This window comes from Zonotrichia albicollis, chromosome 11 (genome assembly GCF_047830755.1).
Source record: "Zonotrichia albicollis isolate bZonAlb1 chromosome 11, bZonAlb1.hap1, whole genome shotgun sequence".
Lineage (NCBI taxonomy): Eukaryota > Metazoa > Chordata > Aves > Passeriformes > Passerellidae > Zonotrichia > Zonotrichia albicollis.
In genome coordinates this window covers 948,391-965,780 of record NC_133829.1, presented here as the reverse complement: position 1 = coordinate 965,780, position 17,390 = coordinate 948,391, and the positions used below count along the sequence as shown (strand labels likewise).

Below are 17,390 nucleotides of genomic sequence, written 5' to 3'. Positions count from 1 at the left end.
ATTCCAATTTTTTTTATTTCTTTCCAATTTTTTTTATTTCTTTCCAATTTTTTTTATTTCTTTCCAATTTTTTTTTTTTTTCTTTCCACCCCAGATTTCAGTGTTTGGGGTACAATGGTGGTTTTTGGGATTTAATGGTGATTTTTAAGTGCATGAAGCTGGGATGTTAAGAGATAATTATGCTTTTGGGAGTATAATGGTGCTTTTTGGGATATAATGATTGTTTGGGGATATAATGATATTTTTTGTGATATAAAGATTTTTTAGGGATATAATGATATTTTTTGGGATGTAATGGTGGTTTTTGGGGGTATAATAATGCTTTTTAGGGTGTGATGATGGGATTTAGGGTACTATGATGTTCTTTAGGGCGCAGTGATTTTTTTGGGGTATAAGTATGAGTTTAGGATGTGATGATGATTTTTTAGGGTGAAATTATGGGGTTTAGGGTATAATTATGTTCTTTAGGGTACAACGATACTTTTTAGGGTGCAATACCGATATTTTGGAATGTAGCAATGATTTTTTTTTGAGGGTCTAATAATTTTTTTTAGCGTAATGATGCATTTTAGGACTTTCAGAGCATAAAGTTCCTTTTGGGATGCAATGATTTTTTAGGGTGCTGCGATGTCATTTTGGGGACACACTGAGGGGCAGAATGGATTTTTTTGGAATATAATGATAATTTCTTGGGATCTAAAAGTGTTGCCCCCCATCCCTAAGACGATCTGGGATCTCTTCCATGTCGGAGACCTTGTAAGGGATTAATCACCCGTCCTAATTATTTTGGAACATCCCAAATTATCCGGGTGGAACAGCAGGAAAACAACAGGGCCTCGTCTTCCAAGCAGAGCCTCATTCCAGGAATCCGTCATCTGCTCATTCCTTAAAGCTCTGACAGCAAAACCCGGGATCCAAACGTCCCTAAATGGTTCCCGATGACACGCAATGGGAATTTTCCGGCATTATTCCGGAAATGTAACGACAAGGGCGCTTCCGCTGGGATTAATTGGCTCCTAAGTGGTTGCATGTGTTGTGTTTGGAGTGCTGGATCCCAGGCTTGGAATGCTGCTGGAGGCAGGAATTCCGGGCTCGGGGAAAGGATTGATCTGGCTCCAAAGGGCAGAGCGCAGTTTTCCAGGATTGGGATTGGAGCATCCAACGAATAGGCTGAGAAAGAAATGCAAAATATGATTTTAAGGAAATAGAGTTGTTTGGTATTTTTTCCTAAAAATCCAGGCTGGATTTTTAAAGCAAATTCCAGATTTTATTTTGGTTTATTTTAAATCCAGGAGCACCAAGGTTTCTGCTGGAAGGTGAGGAGCTGGGAAAGTTCATGGAGCCAAGAGCAGCAACAGGGCCTTGATGGAAATTCTGGGAGGATGAGGAATTCACAATGATCCATGGAATCCTGGAGGGCCAATAAAAGAAGGGAAAAGCAGGGATGTGAATTCCTTTGGGAGCATCCCAAAGCCGCTGGAAACGCGGCAGTGAATCAATTTTGACGCCCCATCCCTGGAAATATTCCAGATTGAATGGGGCTTGGAGCAGCCCGGGATAGTGGGAGGTGTCCCTGTCCTGGCAGGGGTGGGACGGGTTCCGTTTTAAAATCTCAACCCGAACCACTCCAGGATTCTCTGCAATCCATCCCACAGAAAAACGGGATGTTGGCTGTGCCTTGTGCTGCCAACGGGTTGTCCCTGTGGAATTCCCAGTTTGGAGGGATGGGTGAGGAGATTTTGGGAAGAAGCAGATTCCAGGCTGGAAAGGGATGCATGGAGGTGGCTGGTCCGTGCCATCCATTGCCCTTCCCGAGGAATGGGATTGATCCCGGGTACAGGGCCATTCCTGGTGTCCTTGGGGGGACAGGATCCTCCTGGAGCTGTCCCAGGGAATTCCAGGAGAGGAGATTTTGGGAAGAAGCAGATTCCAGGCTGGAAAGGGACGCACGGAGGTGGCTGGTCCGTGCCATCCATTGCCCTTCCCAAGGGATGGGATTGTTCCTGGGGACAGGGCCATTCCTGGTGTCCTTGGGGGGACAGGATCCTCCTGGAGCTGTCCAACGCCATGGCCAGAGCCCTCCGTGCCTGCCACATTCCCGATGGATCCTTGGAAGCTGCTGCTGAGATTTTCCACCCAATCCCAATGACATTCCTGGGGCTGGGAACAGGGACACTTTGCACCCGCTTTGTTTATACCCCGTGGTTTTTTTCCTGGCTGAGGGAGAGGATAACTCTTCCCTGCTGAATTCCGTGGCTTTGTGCTCTGCTGGATTTTAAATAGCACAGGGGAATAATGGGAATCTTTGGTTGGATGGGCCGGGGCTGGATCCGACCTTGAGCCCGCGCTCTCCTGACTTTGGAACTCCGGAGGGACACGGAGCGTTGCCTTTCCCTTTTTATTTTTTTTTTCCCTTTTTAAACAAGAGATAAATCCCGGGAGCCCTGGAGCAGGAATTGCAGCCGTGGCTGCCGTGATCCGTGAGGAGTTTTCACAGCTTTCCTTTCAGCTGGAAAATTGCTCCAGTCGGCTGTGACCGGCTCGGGAAGAGGCTGAGGCTGCCTCATCCTGTCCTTGCCAGGGCACCTGGATGGGCAGGGACATCCTCCTGGCACCATCCCTTCAGGAATTCAGGATGTGTCCAGAGGGGAGTGCTGGGGGTGGATTTGGGATAATTTGGGATGAGCAGGTTTGGCTCAGCAGAGCTCTGGGAATATCAATGGAAGTGTCACAGAGTTAACTGAATTTTTCCTTTTTTTTTTTTTTTTTTTGGGATGCAGTGATTCCCAGCTGGAATTTTGGAAGCAGGAAAGGCCCAGCAGAGGAGCACATGCATCATTTTAGGGAGCTTTTGGAGCCTTTGGAAATCCTTTTAGTGCTGAGGGAGGTAAGAAACAGGCCCTGGCATGGGACAAGCACCTTCCAAACCCCGATGGCAAACAGAGAAAATCCCACTCCCTGCACTCATTTTCCTCTTAAAATCCAGACCTTTGGGTTTTCAGGATGGCCAAATGGAAAGCTGGGATGGGCTAAAAAACAGGAGCAATGGCAAACTGTCCTGGGAGATGGAAAAGTGCAGCTCAGGGAAAATGGGATGGATTTTCTCCGCAGCCCTGGGAATGCTGCAGCCCTTTTCAAATGTCTTTTTTGAAGTGGGTTTTATATTTGAATCCCAAACTTCCTGAGGTTGGAAAGGATTTCCAGAATCATTGAGTCCAACCTGTGATGGATCAACATCGTTTCACTGAGTGCCACATCCAGGAATTCCTTGGAAACCTCCAGGGATGTGGACTCCAAACCTCCCTGGGCAATTCCAATGTTTAACAACCCTTTCCATGAGGAAATCCCTGCTGATGTCCAGCCTGAACCTCCCCTGGAGCAGGCTGAGGCCATTCCCTCTCTTCCTGCTGCTGTTTGCCTGGGGAAAGAGGCTGAATATATTTGGGAATGGACTTTAGTGGGATTTTTCCTGTGTTTTCCCATGTGAGGCTCATTGCTTGTGGGAGTGAGGGGATGCAATCCCATGGATCCCCCTGGATTTGTTTTTGGGCTCTTTTGGGTCACAGAAATCCCAAACTTTCCAACATCCATAGGAAATTGTTCCCCTGGCTGGAATTTGCCTTCCCACGGGCAGAGCTGAGGGGAGGAATCCCCACCTGAGCTGCCTGAGGGGTGACGGGGACACGGATCCCATTCCCAGATGGAAGAGCCCATCCCTGCTGGCTCTGCAGCCAAGGAAACCTCCATTCCAAGGAAATCTCCCCTTCCCTGCCCATTCCAGGGGCAGTTTCCACCTTTCTCCAGCAAAGCAGAGCCCAATTCCATTTGTTATTCCTGGGAGCTGGATCCTGGGAGCTGTTCCTGGCATTCCAGCCCCTTCGCTTTGCTCTCCCTCCTGTCAGGGAGCAGCTGGATCCCTCCGTGCTGCCTCCAGCTCTGTCCCTGCTCCAGCTTCAGGCAGGAGCCAGCTCCGGAGCCCTTTGGATGGAGATCTCCCTGGAGCTGGAGCGGACAGCGGGAATAGCTGGAATGCGGAGCTGCGGCCCCGTGCCTCAGCTGCTTCCTTTCGAGCTGTCCCTGGAACATTCCAGAGGCTGACGCTGGTATTTTTAACGTGGCAGCCCTGAGGGAGAGAAATCCGGATTATCCCTCGGATGCACCTTGGGCTGGGAGCAGGGATGAGATGGGGCTGCTGCTCCTGGAAGTGGGAGAGGCCTGAGCCATTCCCAGCTCCCCAAAATCGTCCTGCACCTCCCAAATCCCAGCTCTTTGGGGAGGTGGAGGTCTGGAGCGTCTTGAGCAACTCATCCTGGGCTCATTCCCAGCAGGAAAGGGGGGATTGTCCCCCTCTGTCCCCTCAGGTGAGGCCGCACCTGCAGAGCTGCTCCAGCCCTGGATGCCAGCACCAGCAGGACCTGGAGCTGCTGCAGCAATTCCAGAGGAGACCACGGAGCCATTCCAGGGCTGGGAGAGCTGGGAATGCTCACCTGGAGAGGAGAAGGATCCAGGGAGAGCTCAGAGCCCTGGCAGGGCCTGAAGGGGCTGCAGGAGAGCTGGAGAGGGACTGGGGACAGGGGATGGAGGGACAGGACACAGGGAATGGCTCCCAGTGCCCGAGGGCAGGGATGGATGGGATATTGGGAATTAGGAATTGTTCCCTGGCAGGGTGAGGAGCGGCTGGGCTGGAATTTCCAGAGCAGCTGTGGCTGCCCCTGGATCCCTGGAAGTGTCCAAGGGATTGGAGCAGCCTGGGATAAGAAAAGGTATCCCTGCCCATCCCTGGGATGGGATTTAAGGTCCCTTCCCACCCAGAACCATCCCAGGATTCCGGAATTCCACGATCCGTGTACCTGAGGCCGTGCTGGGGCCGAAGGCAGGGCTCGGACAGCCGGGATTGAGTTGTCTCGGGATCCTTCGGGAGCAGCTCCAGGTCCCGGTGCCACAGCCCGGCCTGGGGGTGCCATCAGCGAAAATAAATCTGCCTAATCCCGAGGAATGAGCGGGAACAGCGGCAGCTCCGGGGAGATTAGAGCCGAGTTTTGCGTTACAGCGCTTGGAAGGGCCGGGATTTACTTGGAAACCGAATCCCGTTAATTAGCATTCCGCTAATGGCAGTCCTGGATAAATATAGCGCTCCCTAATCCCAGCGCGAGGCGCAGGTTGGCATATTTAGATGGTTGATATCAAAGCCATTAACGCCTCTCCGTGGGAAAGCCATTCCCAGGATCGGGATTCTCCGGGGCCATCAATCTCCCTAACGCCCGGCAGCGCCCGGATCCGCGGCCCCCGGCTGGACACGGCGTCCCAGAAATGTGCCTGCATCTGTCACAATTCCTTGGCACAGCCAAAGGTCAGCCCAGCTCCCGGTGGGAAAACGGGATCCCGGGACCGGCTGGATCGGTCGGGATGAGCCCCCGGCCCGGGTGTGTGTCCCGTCCCCGGGCACGTGTTGGGGGATAAATTTATCCGGAGCGTTCCTGGAACTCCTCCAGGGTTCAGTGAACTCCAGGAACATCAAAGGGTGGGAAAGGGCTCCCGGAGTTTGGGAATTTGGAGGGCTTAATGGTTGTTTGGCGCTAATTAACCCCTTGTTTAGGGGTGGTTATTGGCCTGATTAACCCCCCTCAACAGCAGGACAAGGGAACACATTCCTATAAAACATGAGGGGAGGGAATTCCAGCATGGAAGGAGCACAGGATTGGGACCATTCCCGAGAATCCACTGTGAGTATTCTTGGTGGAATTATTGGTGGGATCTCAGAAGGAGCTGGGAGGTTTCGTTCCTCATAAAAGCTGCGCTTGGCTCATGCATTGGGAATAACACTTATCTCATGGATGGAGCCAGACGTGTGTCAGCCGCATTCCAGGGGCACGGATTCCCCCGCGTTATTCCCACCTCCGATTTTATGGAGGGTTTAAGCCAGCCTTGGAACCCCAAAGGAGATGCAAGTGGCAGCCAAAGGATTTTTGAATTTTCTCAATCCAAAAAAATCTTTAAATAAACACGGAAAGGGCCTTGAAAGCTGCAGGGAAACTTAGGATCAGGATTAGGAAATGCAGTTGATGGGAACAATTTTTTTCCGTTTAGAAAGGAGGTGTGGGGGTGGAAAAATTCCCTATCCTATAAATGGCCGGGGCGATTTGTTCCTGAGAGCCGGGCAGCTGGAGGCAGCTTTGGATGGAATCCTCCTCCCAAGGAAAGGGAAGCGGAGGAAAAGGCTCTCCAAGGAGAAAAAGCTTTAATGAGCTGCGAAGCCTTGATCACCCACGGAGAGCCGAGATTAATTAGGAGCTGCTGAAAGCCGAGCTCAATTAGGAGCTTAAGCCGCTCCCGAGGTGTGCCGGGATTGCCGCTGGATTCCCTGCCGTGCATTGCCGGGATGGAGAACCAGGCTGTGCCCGCCAGAACCCGGCCCAGCCCCTCCAGGTGTCCCAGCCCCTCCAGGTGTCCCGTGTCCCTTCGGAATGCGGTGACCTGGAATGAGGCTGGGAAGGGGGAACGCTCTGGAGAAGGGTTTGCCTTGGATTACCCGCTGGATTTCCACGTTTCCAGCGTTCTCGGGGATTCTCTGCTTGTCCAAGCCCATCCTGGCTCCATCCTCAGCATCATTCCAGGTCCGAGGTGAGATCGTGGTGCTTGTGGAGGTTCCATCAGGATCTGGGATCCCGCAGCCTAGGAGGGAAGAGCAGAACTTTGATGTCCCTGTGGATCCACGGGCTCCAGCAGCTCCTTCTCCCAGGTTCCTCTCAGTGGTGGAGGGACAGGTTTGGGTGGCCACAACATCCCAGACCACAAATTCCCTGCTCTTGGAAGCAGGGAATGATGGAATCCTGGAATGATTTGGGTGAGAAGGGACCTCAAAGGCAATCTGGTGCCACCCCTGCCATGGCAGGGACACCTCCCACTGTCCCAGGCTGCTCCAAACCCCATCCAGCCTGGCCTTGGCCACTTCCAGGGATCCAGGGGTAGCCACAGCTGCTCTGGGAATTCCAGCCCAGGGAACAATTCCCAATGTCCCATCCATCCCTGCCCTCTGGCACTGGGAGCCATTCCCTGTGTCCTGTCCCTCCATCCCTTGTCCCCAGTCCCTCTCCAGCTCTCCTGGAGCCCCTTCAGGCCCTGCAAGGGCTCTGAGGATTCCCCGGATCCTTCCCTTCTCCAGAGCCTCTCCACCCTCACAGGGAGGAATTCCTTCCCTATTTCCAGCCTAAACTTCCCCTCTTTCACTCTGAACCCACTCCAGCTCCCAAGGAAACTTCCAGGATGTTTCCCAACCCCTCCCCGCTCCCAGATCTCCCCCACGTGCTCAACCTAATAACGAGCACTCGCCAAACATCCTAAACCCGGGAAATTTATGGAGCATGACCCAAATTGAATTCTCCATTACAGCAGGATAATTGATTTTTTAGAAGAGAGATTAAATTTATTTTCCGCCTCACTAACGAACAGCCAGATTTCCCTTAATTGCTTGGAATGCAGAGTTGGGATGATTCATTAAAGCCGGAACATGCCTGGGTACATTACACTGTGACTAAAGCTTCCCTGCTTGGAGCAATTAAAGTGGGGAAATTTGGGATCTCGCAAGGAGATGAATAAAAATTCCAGCTCGGGATGTCTTATTAAGCTCCTCAAGGAAAAACTCACAAATTCCCCCCGTTCTGCAGGAAATCATTTGGTGATTTTTATTTTTTTTTTTCTCTCCCCCCGCCTGGCGTTGTTTTCTCCTCATGCCAACCCTAAAAAGAAGTGGTGTCTACGAGACAGATTTCGTGCCTCGCTTCACAGTTTAATTTTATCAATCACAACATTTAGAACCCAAATTGACAGCAGCGAGGAGACATCCCCGGATTCCAAGGGGAGGCATTTTGGGCGGAATCTCGGAACATTTGGTAATTATAGACACATTGCAAAAATAAAGGTAGCGATTGAGGAAAACAGGAGTGGAGAGGGAGGAGGCTGGGAGCTGGCAGGGATAAACGAGGATTGTTTGGCACATTTGAATCCAATCCCACCCAGGCTCCGAGGGCTCGCGGAAAAAGCGGAGATGGATGTGGAGCCCAGGCTGGGATGGACACGGAGAGGGGACTTGGGATCTCAGCAATACATTGGAATGCTCATTGCTGGCATCACCTCATGGCAGGGCTGCAATTCCCACTGCCAGAGGGCAGGGGTGGTGGGATATTGGCAATATTGGCTGGCACAGAGCAGCTGTGGCTGCCCTGGATCCCTGGAATCTCCAAGGCTGGGTTGGATCAGGCTTGGAGCAGCCTGGGATAGTGGGAACTGTCCCTGCCCATGGAATGGGGTGGAATGGATGAGCTCTAAGCTCCTTTCCAACCCAAACCATTCCAGAATCCCACAGTTCATCCAAACTGGGCAGATCTGGAACTGGGAAGAGCCCATGGATGGTGCAGGAGCTGTGGTGCCGATAGCTGCTGGATCAATGCCGATGGAGGCAGGAGAGATCCCAGGATTTAAGCCATTGGATGGAGGATTGTGCGGTTTTAAGCAAACCTTTCAGGCCTAGGATGTGCAGCCCTAAGGGGAATGAAGTGCTGATGTTTTTTCTCCTGAAAAATGGGATTTTCCTTCCCCATCGCTATCCCAGCCAGCTCCATCCCTCCCTGCTTCCCTTGGATGCCCTAAAATCTCCTGTGCTGCAGGGTCCTGGGAGGATTCCTGTTCCAGGAAGGAATAAACCACTCCAGGAGGAGCTGCAGTGGGACAACAGCAATTCCTGCATGCCATCCTGATCCCAGGCTTTTCCTTTTTTGTTTTTTTTGGGGATTTTTCCCCCCAGGAGATGAAGGAACACGTTGGAGAAAGGAGCTGCCCTTTGTGTCCCTGCGCTCTGCATCCCTCAGAGCTGTTCTGGGAATGGGGAGATCATTAAGGAATAACGGATGGCTCCTCCAGTGCTGGGGAGCCTAATTAGAGATAACGAGGGGCTGCAGCCTGCAGAGGCCACAAAGTCATTAATTATGCTAATTAGAGGTGGCTTATGTCACCACAGAAGGAGCCTTAGAGCTCCTGTCCCAACTCAGGGTGGGCTCACACACAATTCCCTCCCCATCCCTACAGATTCCTCATCCTGATGTGTGTGGGATTTGGGATACGGTGTGGGGCTCTCCAAGGAGAGTTCAAATCCTCCTCAGATGTTTCTGGAAGTTCTTCCATCCCTTGAAGTGTCCCAGGCCATGCTGGATGGGGCTTGGAGCATCCTGGGATAGTGGAAGGTGTCCCTGCCCTGGCAGGGGTTGGATGGGATGGGCTTTAAGCTCCCATCCCATCCCCTCCCATCCCCTCCCATCCCATCCCCTCCCATCCCATCCCATCCCATCCCATCCCATCCCATCCCATCCCATCCCATCCCATCCCATCCCATCCCATCCCATCCCATCCCATCCCATCCCCTCCCCTCCCCTCCCATCCCATCCCATCCCATCCCATCCCATCCCATCCCATCCCACACCACAAGAACTCTTCCATGCTGACCGTGGTGGCAGCAGAGCCGTGCTGCTCTGTAGAGTGTGGATAATGAGAATCCCAGGCCACGAGGCATCCACGGATAATAAAAGGAGACTCCCGAAACACTTCCGAGCACGAACCATCTGCTCGGCCGCGCCGGCCTAACAGCTCTGACTAATTTTTAATGCCGGTTTCATGACGGATCCGCGCCTCAGCCCATCCATGCATAAGGAAATCCGGGCTGGCCGCGCTGCCTGCCGAGGAATTTGTCTCCCGTTTTAACTCCTTTCCGTACATTAAAGGTGAAGCGGACCATGGAAGTTCCTCGTCGGCTCCATCCCCTCGCCCTCCCCAAAGCGCCGGGGCTGCCTCCTCCTCCTCATCCGTGCGGAAAACGAGGAGAGGGAGGAGAACTGCCTGGTGCAGGCCACCGGCAGCAAGCCCACTCCTTCAGGTTAATTAATTCTCATTAATTACGTCCCTTGAAATTTTCTCCGGATCGGCGCTGCCCGCTGGGGTTTGCGAGGAGAGCTCGGCCTTCGCTTCCCGGGAAATCAGAGCGGGAGCTGGTGCTGGAAGAGGCTTTCAGGCTGCAATCTCGGCCAGGCTCTGGCTCTGTAATAAATTTTTTAACGGCTTTATCGGCTTCCAAACAGATTCATTTAATTATTTATTTATCTTATTTATTTATTGCCACCCAAAAGTGGAGCTGTTTATCTGAGTGAGCCCCGGATATTTGGGATGGCACTGGGATAGGGTTGGATTTAGTTGGGGCTAAACCTTGCCAGGGTTTGTGCCCGTTTCTCATGGAATTTGCAGCCTGGCTTGGCTCTGCCCTGCTCCTGATTCCCAGGAGATTTCCAAGATGAGCATCTTCTTATTTTGACAAATTCAAAGATTTAAGATTCAAATAATCCTTGAGTGCTTTAATCTGACAGGACTGTGCTCCTGTTTCTTCAATTTTCTCCTTCTTTTGGGGGAAAAAACGGGGAATAACAAAGGAAGCTCAGCCAGGGCTGGCACAGCCATGACATCATGTCATCCCTCTTCCCTTCATGGTGACATTCCTGCCCTCTCCATCCTGACATCCCTCTCTCCTTCCACCACAGTGCCTCTCGAATATCACAGCTCCAAGTGATTTCCTTCCTGGGCCAGTGACAATTCCAGGATTTAATTTTTCCATGAAAACCTGCAGCAGGACTTCAGGAAATAGGGAGGCTTTTCCCCCTTTCTCCTCCCTTCCATCAGAGCTGGAATGGGTCAGTAATTCCAAAGTCGTTATCTGCTGAGGACAGGTGTTTGTTTTCCCTGGAATTCTCTCCCAAAACCATTGGGATTCCTTTCATCCCTCGGGATGCATGAATGAGCTTCACTGTAGTCTGGGAATTCGGCTTGGCTGGGCTTGGTGCTCCTTGTCCTGGTTTTACTCATGGATTGGCGGGATGGAACCTTTTCTATGGGAAAAGCCCAAGGAATGAGTAACCTGTCTCCTTGAGCAAGGATCCAGACGGGCTGGATTCCACAAACCTTTTGGGATTCGCTGAGATTTGAACAAATAAACCTCCAGTGCTGGATGGAGACAGGCTGAGGAGAGGCCAGAGACAAAGTGGGATTTTAATGGGAATATCTACAAATCACAGCTCACGTGGAAACTCCAATCCCCATCTCCCTGTAAAAGAAAAGCTAATTAAAAATTCCCTAATGAGCCCGGGCTCGGTGGCTGAGCAGAAGGGAAGCACCTCCGAGCGGCAAATCCATTGCCAAGGACAGAAAACCCTCCAAGTGCAACGTGTTACAAGGAAAATGTCACTTTATTGGATGTTCCCTCGCCTCGCTAACGAGCTCTCGGGTTAATTTTAGCTCTTCCGCTGCATCCCAGCTCCGTTGTTTCTGGGGATCGTGGAGCTCAGCTCCCTCCTCGGTGGGAGTTTTTCCATTAACTCCCAGTGGGAATGGGGCTCTTCTCCCATTAGATCCTGGTTGGAATCGGGCTGTTCTCCCATTAACTCCCAGTGGGAATGGGGCTGCTCTCCCATAAGATCCTGGTGGAAATGGGGCTGTTCTCCCATCAGCAGCACCATTTGTTTCCTCAAAACCATTCCAGGTGGGAATTTCCTCATGGAAAAAAAAGTTGGCCAGGCATTGGAATTGCCCAGGGAAGTTTGGAGTCCCCATCCCTGAGTAATTCCCAAGGAATCACTCAAGAAATGCCCAAGGAATTCCTGGAGGTGGCACTCGGTGCTGTGGGCTGGCTACAAGGAGGGGATTGATCACAGCCTGGACTCGATGGCCTTGGAGGGCTTTTCCAGCCTCTGGGATTCAGAGAAAACCAGCACAAAAATGGGAAGGGAATGGTGGGATAAAGGCGGGAAAGGTGAGGCGTGTGGGTGTGGCAGCTCCCCACCTGTGCCCAGGTGGCACCGTGTGACGTCACCCTTGGTGTCCCCTGTCCGGCAGCACCAGGAGCTCATCCCTGTCCAACAGCCATGGACAACCAGCGCTGTGGGTGTTCTATTCCCAACTCTACCCAGGACAACCAGACTCGATCCCAATTATCACAAACCCAGCACTCCGGGATCCTGCCCTCATTCCCAGGACATTCCCGCATCCCTGGGAGCCGCAGGATGGCGCTTCCAGCCCCGCCTGGCACCGTGGGCGCTCCTCCTTCCCCAGTTCCCCGTTCATTGTTGGCACTCCCGAGGTGTCCTCAATCCATTGGTTGCACTCCCAGGGATCCGAGCCGGCAATAAATCCCCTGCTCTGCCCGAGGCCCCCGCCCCATCTTCCAGAGGCTCATCCCGGTGCTAATTCCATCATTCCCGGTGCTCCGGATCCCCCGGGGCCGCGCCTGCAGAGGGCTGATAAGGGAATCGGCTTTGGCGGCCACACCAGAGGTGAAATCCAAAGATCCCGAATATTTCGGGATGTTTATCCCTGGTAATCAGCTCTTCCACTGGATGTCCCCGGGAAAGCCTGGATTGCGCTCCGTGCCTGGGGGCAAACAGCTCTCATTAATATTTCACATCATTTTCCTTTTTTTTTCTCATCTTTTTTTCTCTCCCTGCTCCCGGAGCCTTGCAGGAGAGCGCCAGGATATTTTCCCATCTCCCGTGTTTGCCTGCTCCAGTAATCATCGGATTCAATCACTCGGGCGATGTTTTTATGGATTAATAACGGGCACTTTGGAGAGCTGGGAGCTGCAATCTGTACAACCTTAATGAGCACCGTGGGGACCCGGTGCCATGGTTTCCCAAATCCTCTCCCTGCTTCCCTCTAAATCATTCCCTGCTCCGGATGGCTCTCCTGCCTCCAGCACACCGGGCTCCCTGCTGGAAGTTGTCCCAATTAATTTTTTTTTTCCTGTTTTCCCTTTCTTCCCCCTACCTTTCCTAAAAGCTCAGCTTTGTCAGCGCTGACAAAATGTTTGTGTGTGCTGCCTCGTCGAGGTGGAGCTCCGGGGTGGGAAATCTCCACTCCTGGATGTGGGAATGCCAGCATTGGGGCGTTTTGCTCTGCAGGTCATTGGGAAGGTGGGACTGGGGACAGGGGTTGGCTCTGGGTGACACAATGGCACTGAGGGGACACCAGCAGGGTGGGCAGCTCTCTGTAGGATCATGGAATCATTCAGGTTGGAAAAACCCCCTAAGGCCATTGAGTCCAACCATTCTCAGAACTGCCAGGCCAACCCAACCATGTCCCCAAGTGCCACATCTGATTTACACCCCCAGGGACAGAGACTCCCTGTGCCAGGGCTGGATTTCCTCTCGTGGGAGTCAGGAAACAAAACCAAAGGATCCTGAAGGGCAATTCCATGAGAAAGGGATCCCTCACTCACTGGAGCTGCAAAGGGATGCTTGGGAAGCAGCTGGGGATGCAGGGAAAGCCCAGTGCCCGCCCTGGGGACAGGGCAGATGTGGCACAGCTGCTTGGGGCACAGTCCTGCCCCTGAAATCCCTGGGATACTCCTTGGATACACTTTGGGAAGTGATGCTTCCTCCTCTGGGTCACCAGCTGGATGGGGTCCCTGTTGAGGACAGTGGATTGTCCTCAGGGCTGGGGACACAGCAGGGACAGGGCTGTTCCACAGCCTCTGGAATCATCCGCAGCTCCCACATTCCCGGGATTTGTAACTGAGACCTGAACACAGGGAAAGAGCACAGGACAAGGCCTGGACAACATCTTCTCCTCCAGAGACACATCCAGGCCCTGTCCTGGCAGGGAGGGAGCAATCCCTAAATTCCTGCCCTGGCAGTCATGGAGCAATCCCTGAATTCCTGCCTGTTTTCCTGCGGATAGCCCAGGAACAGCCAGCCCAGTCACCTTCCAGAAAATTCCACAAGTGCTGGATTTATTCCCAGCCCCCTCCATAGGAAATCTCCCAGCGTTTCAGGGCAGACCCAGCTCTGGCTTCTCCCCCTCTCTGTTTATTTCCCGGGATTTTTAATGGCTTTTCAGAGGCCTGTTCTCAGCCTGCAGCTATTCCAGAGCCCTGGGATGCAGCTCGGGGTGACTAATAAGGAATTTATGGAGCCTTGGCTCCAAGATTTCTCCAGCCAGACAGCACCAGGACAGAGGCCTTGGGCAACACCAGCCCAGCCCTGCTGGGCCCAAACTGGGAGAACTGGGAGGACAGACAGGGACAGGCCCTGGATGCTGGGATGCCCTGATTTCCATGGGGAAGCTCGTGGTGAAGGAATTTCCCCCAAACAAGGTCTGGTTGTGCACCTTTCCCAGCAGGCCAGGCAGGGATTCCTGCCTGGATTTACCTGATCCTTCACTGGGAATTCCTATTCCATCCCTGTGTATGCTTTGCTCATTCCTGGTCCTGCCTGGAGCATCCCTGTCCTTTTCTGCCCATCCCAATCCATGTTCTGCCCATTCCTGATCCCTCCCTGCCCATCCCAATCCCAGTTCTGCCCATTCCTGATCCCAACCCATGTTCTGCCCATTCCTGACCCTTCCCTGCCCATCCCAATCCCAGTTCTGCCCATTCCTGATCCCAACCCATGTTCTGCCCATTCCTGATCCCTCCCTGCCCATCCCAATCCCAGTTCTGCCCATTCCTGATCCCAATCCATGTTCTGCACATTCCTGATCCCTCCCTGTCCATCCCAATTCCAGTTCTGCCCATTCCTGATCCCAACCCATGTTCTGCCCATTCCTGACCCTTCCCTGCCCATCCCAATTCCAATTCTGCCCATTCCTGATCCCAACCCATGTTCTGCCCATTCCTGATGCTTCCCTGCCCATCCCAATTCCAGTTCTGCCCATTCCTGACCCTTCCCTGCCCATCCCAATCCCATTCCCGTCCCATCCCTTTCCTGCCCGGCCCACCCCATGCCCTGCCCTCACCTCCAGCTGGTTTTCCCTCTCAGTTCCTCTCCTTTCTCGTTCCCGTGGTCCCGAACAATCCCGGCATTGATCCGGCGCTCCGGGCCGTGCCAGCTGGCGGCAGCTCCCGCTTCCCATCGCATTCCAGGGCTCTTAAAGCCGCCGGGCCGCGATCCCGCGGTTTGGGATGCTCTGACGGATCCCTGCGCTCTTAAATCCGCGGGGACAGGGGATGGGAGCGGAGCGTTGTTCCCCATTCCCGGTGCCATTCTCCGGGAACAATGGGCTCCTTCGCCCATGGAATTCCTGCTCTCACCAGGAGGGATCTGCCCGGCGCTGGACTTTAAATGCAGCCGATGATCCTGGCGATGTTCCCCGGAGGAGCGAGGGCAAGAAGGGCAGTTTTGGATATTTAGGGGATGGGGGGAAAAGGGGCAGCTGGGCCTGGGCAGCTCCGGTTTCCTAAATATAGAAATTTTATTTATATATAAGTGTATTTCTATGTAAAAGTATTTTTTTAAGTCTCTCTCTCTATTTTTATTATATATATATATTCTTAATATGTTATATATACTTTATATATATTTAATTTATACGATATTATATTATATTATATCATATCATATCATATCATATCATATTATATATTTATAGATTTATAAATGTATTTTTTATATTTTAATAACTTTATAAAACACATTTTTCTACATATCTATAATCAGAGAATTATGGAATGGGCGGGTCGTTTTCTGCCAGGAATTTGCCGGAGGTTTTTCCTTCCTCCCACACCAACCCAGGTGGGAAAGGAGCTTGGAGCGGGTGAGGAGCCGGGAGAACTCAGGGGTCAGGGCTGGAATGGGGCCGGTCCTGCTCCACAAACTTTTTTTTTTTGGGAATGCCGTTGGGTGACTCTGGAAGAGCCACCTGCCACCCAGGGCACAGCAGAGCCACCCCGAGGTGACACTGGGGGACACTCAGGAATTGGGGACAGAAAGGGAGGACTCAGGGAATTGGGGAATGATCCCTTCCCTGTCCCAGCAGGGTGAGGAAATTGGGAACTGAGGAATGCGGCAAAATGGGGGAGAAATTAATAATTATCCACAGCTCATCCCTATCACTGCTCATCAAAACATTCCCGAGCTCCATCCCAGGCTCCTTTCTTCTCCCTGCCTCCAGTAAGTGCTTGAACATCCCTTTAAAAATTAAAGGAGGAGGGTTCTGGAAGAGATAAGGGATAATTGCCTGGCTTTGACTGCGGCATTGATGTGAAAATAGGATTGGAATTACTCACTCCGGTTGAAAGGTTAGTTGAAGGTTATTACAGGAAAATTGTTATTCATCCATTTTTTCTGTGCCGCTGGATAGCCCCAAAGATTAAATCCGGGGAGCGCATAATGACCCATCAGGGCGGACAATGGTGGGAATAATCTCCAGAGGCTCCCGAGAGCCTTCCCTGAATAATTCATGGCTCAGCAGCCCTCCCTCCCTCGCCGGCAGATTACACGGGAGTTTTCTTTGGGAAGAGATCATTTAAAGGAGCTTTAAAAACCACCGCGCTTTTGGACGGAAGTGGAATTACCGGCAGCATTCCCGAGGTTTGTTTATGCCTTAATAAATCTCCTTTCCCGCTGACCTCCGTGCCATGGGAACAAAACGCCGCGGGATAAAGGGAGCCTTTGTTGGGGATGGAGCTGGAGGAGCTCCCGTGGGGCTTTTTCTGCTTTTTCTGCTGCGGGCAGAGACAAATCGGGGCTGCTCGGTCACCTGGAGGAGAAATTCCTGCTGGCCCCCCGTATTGCCCCCCTAAATCCATCGGGAATGAATTCCTTCTTCCCAGGAGGAGCCTGGTGATGTCCCTCATCCCCGAGGTCCCCAAAGTCCCCTCTGGTCCCCGTTCTGCTGATCCATTCCCGGCTTCTCTCAGCTCAGGAGAGGTCAGCGATGAGGAGGATGCTCAGGCCAACACCCCTGGATCCTGCTGGATAAACCAGGAGCAAGGCTGGGATGTGAATTCCTGGCTTCCCACAGCTCAGGAGAGCTCAATGATGAGGAGGATGCACAGGCCATCATCCCTGGATCCTGCTGGATAAACCAGGAGCAAAGCTGGGATGTCACTTCCCGGCCTTCCCGCTGCTCCTGTGGCTCCTCCAGCTCCTAAATCCCAGCCTGGCTCCGGTTAATCCTCTCATTTCCTCTCCTGGAAGAGCTGTTATATTTTAAAAGCTGCTCATTAAAAATCCCAGGATTTCTGGAGGTTTAGGGGATGTGGGATACACATCGCTGGCATCGTTGGGATCCTGGAAAATAATTGAAAAAATATCCTGGATAATAATTGATATTTAGAAAACACTTCATTGTTATCAGATGGAAATTAAATCCTAGTTAAACCTTCTCTGGGCTTTTCCAGAGAGGAGGATGAGGAAGGATGGCATTGCTGCTGTGGGATGAGCAGGGAATCCTCTGGATTGGGAATTTGGTGGGGTTATATTGATTTTGGTCAGGTTTATCTTGATTTTGGGCAGGTTTAGCTTGATTTGCAGCAGGTTCATCTTGAGCTGAAGGGCTCTGTGGAGCTGAAGTGGCTCCTCCAG

The 17,390-nt window shown here is 52.3% G+C and overlaps 2 long non-coding RNA genes across 2 annotated transcripts; both read left to right on the top strand.

The window, feature by feature from the left end:
- The first annotated feature begins 6,062 nt into the window (after positions 1 to 6,062).
- Positions 6,063 to 11,092, top strand: LOC141730552 (uncharacterized). The gene is made up of 2 exons (XR_012582062.1): positions 6,063 to 7,889; positions 8,353 to 11,092. It is a non-coding gene; the product is annotated as an uncharacterized LOC141730552 (long non-coding RNA).
- A 5,193-nt stretch (positions 11,093 to 16,285) lies between these two features.
- LOC141730551 (uncharacterized) lies at positions 16,286 to 16,932 on the top strand. Its single transcript, XR_012582061.1, has 2 exons — positions 16,286 to 16,394; positions 16,724 to 16,932. It is a non-coding gene; the product is annotated as an uncharacterized LOC141730551 (long non-coding RNA).
- The last annotated feature ends 458 nt before the right edge of the window (positions 16,933 to 17,390 follow it).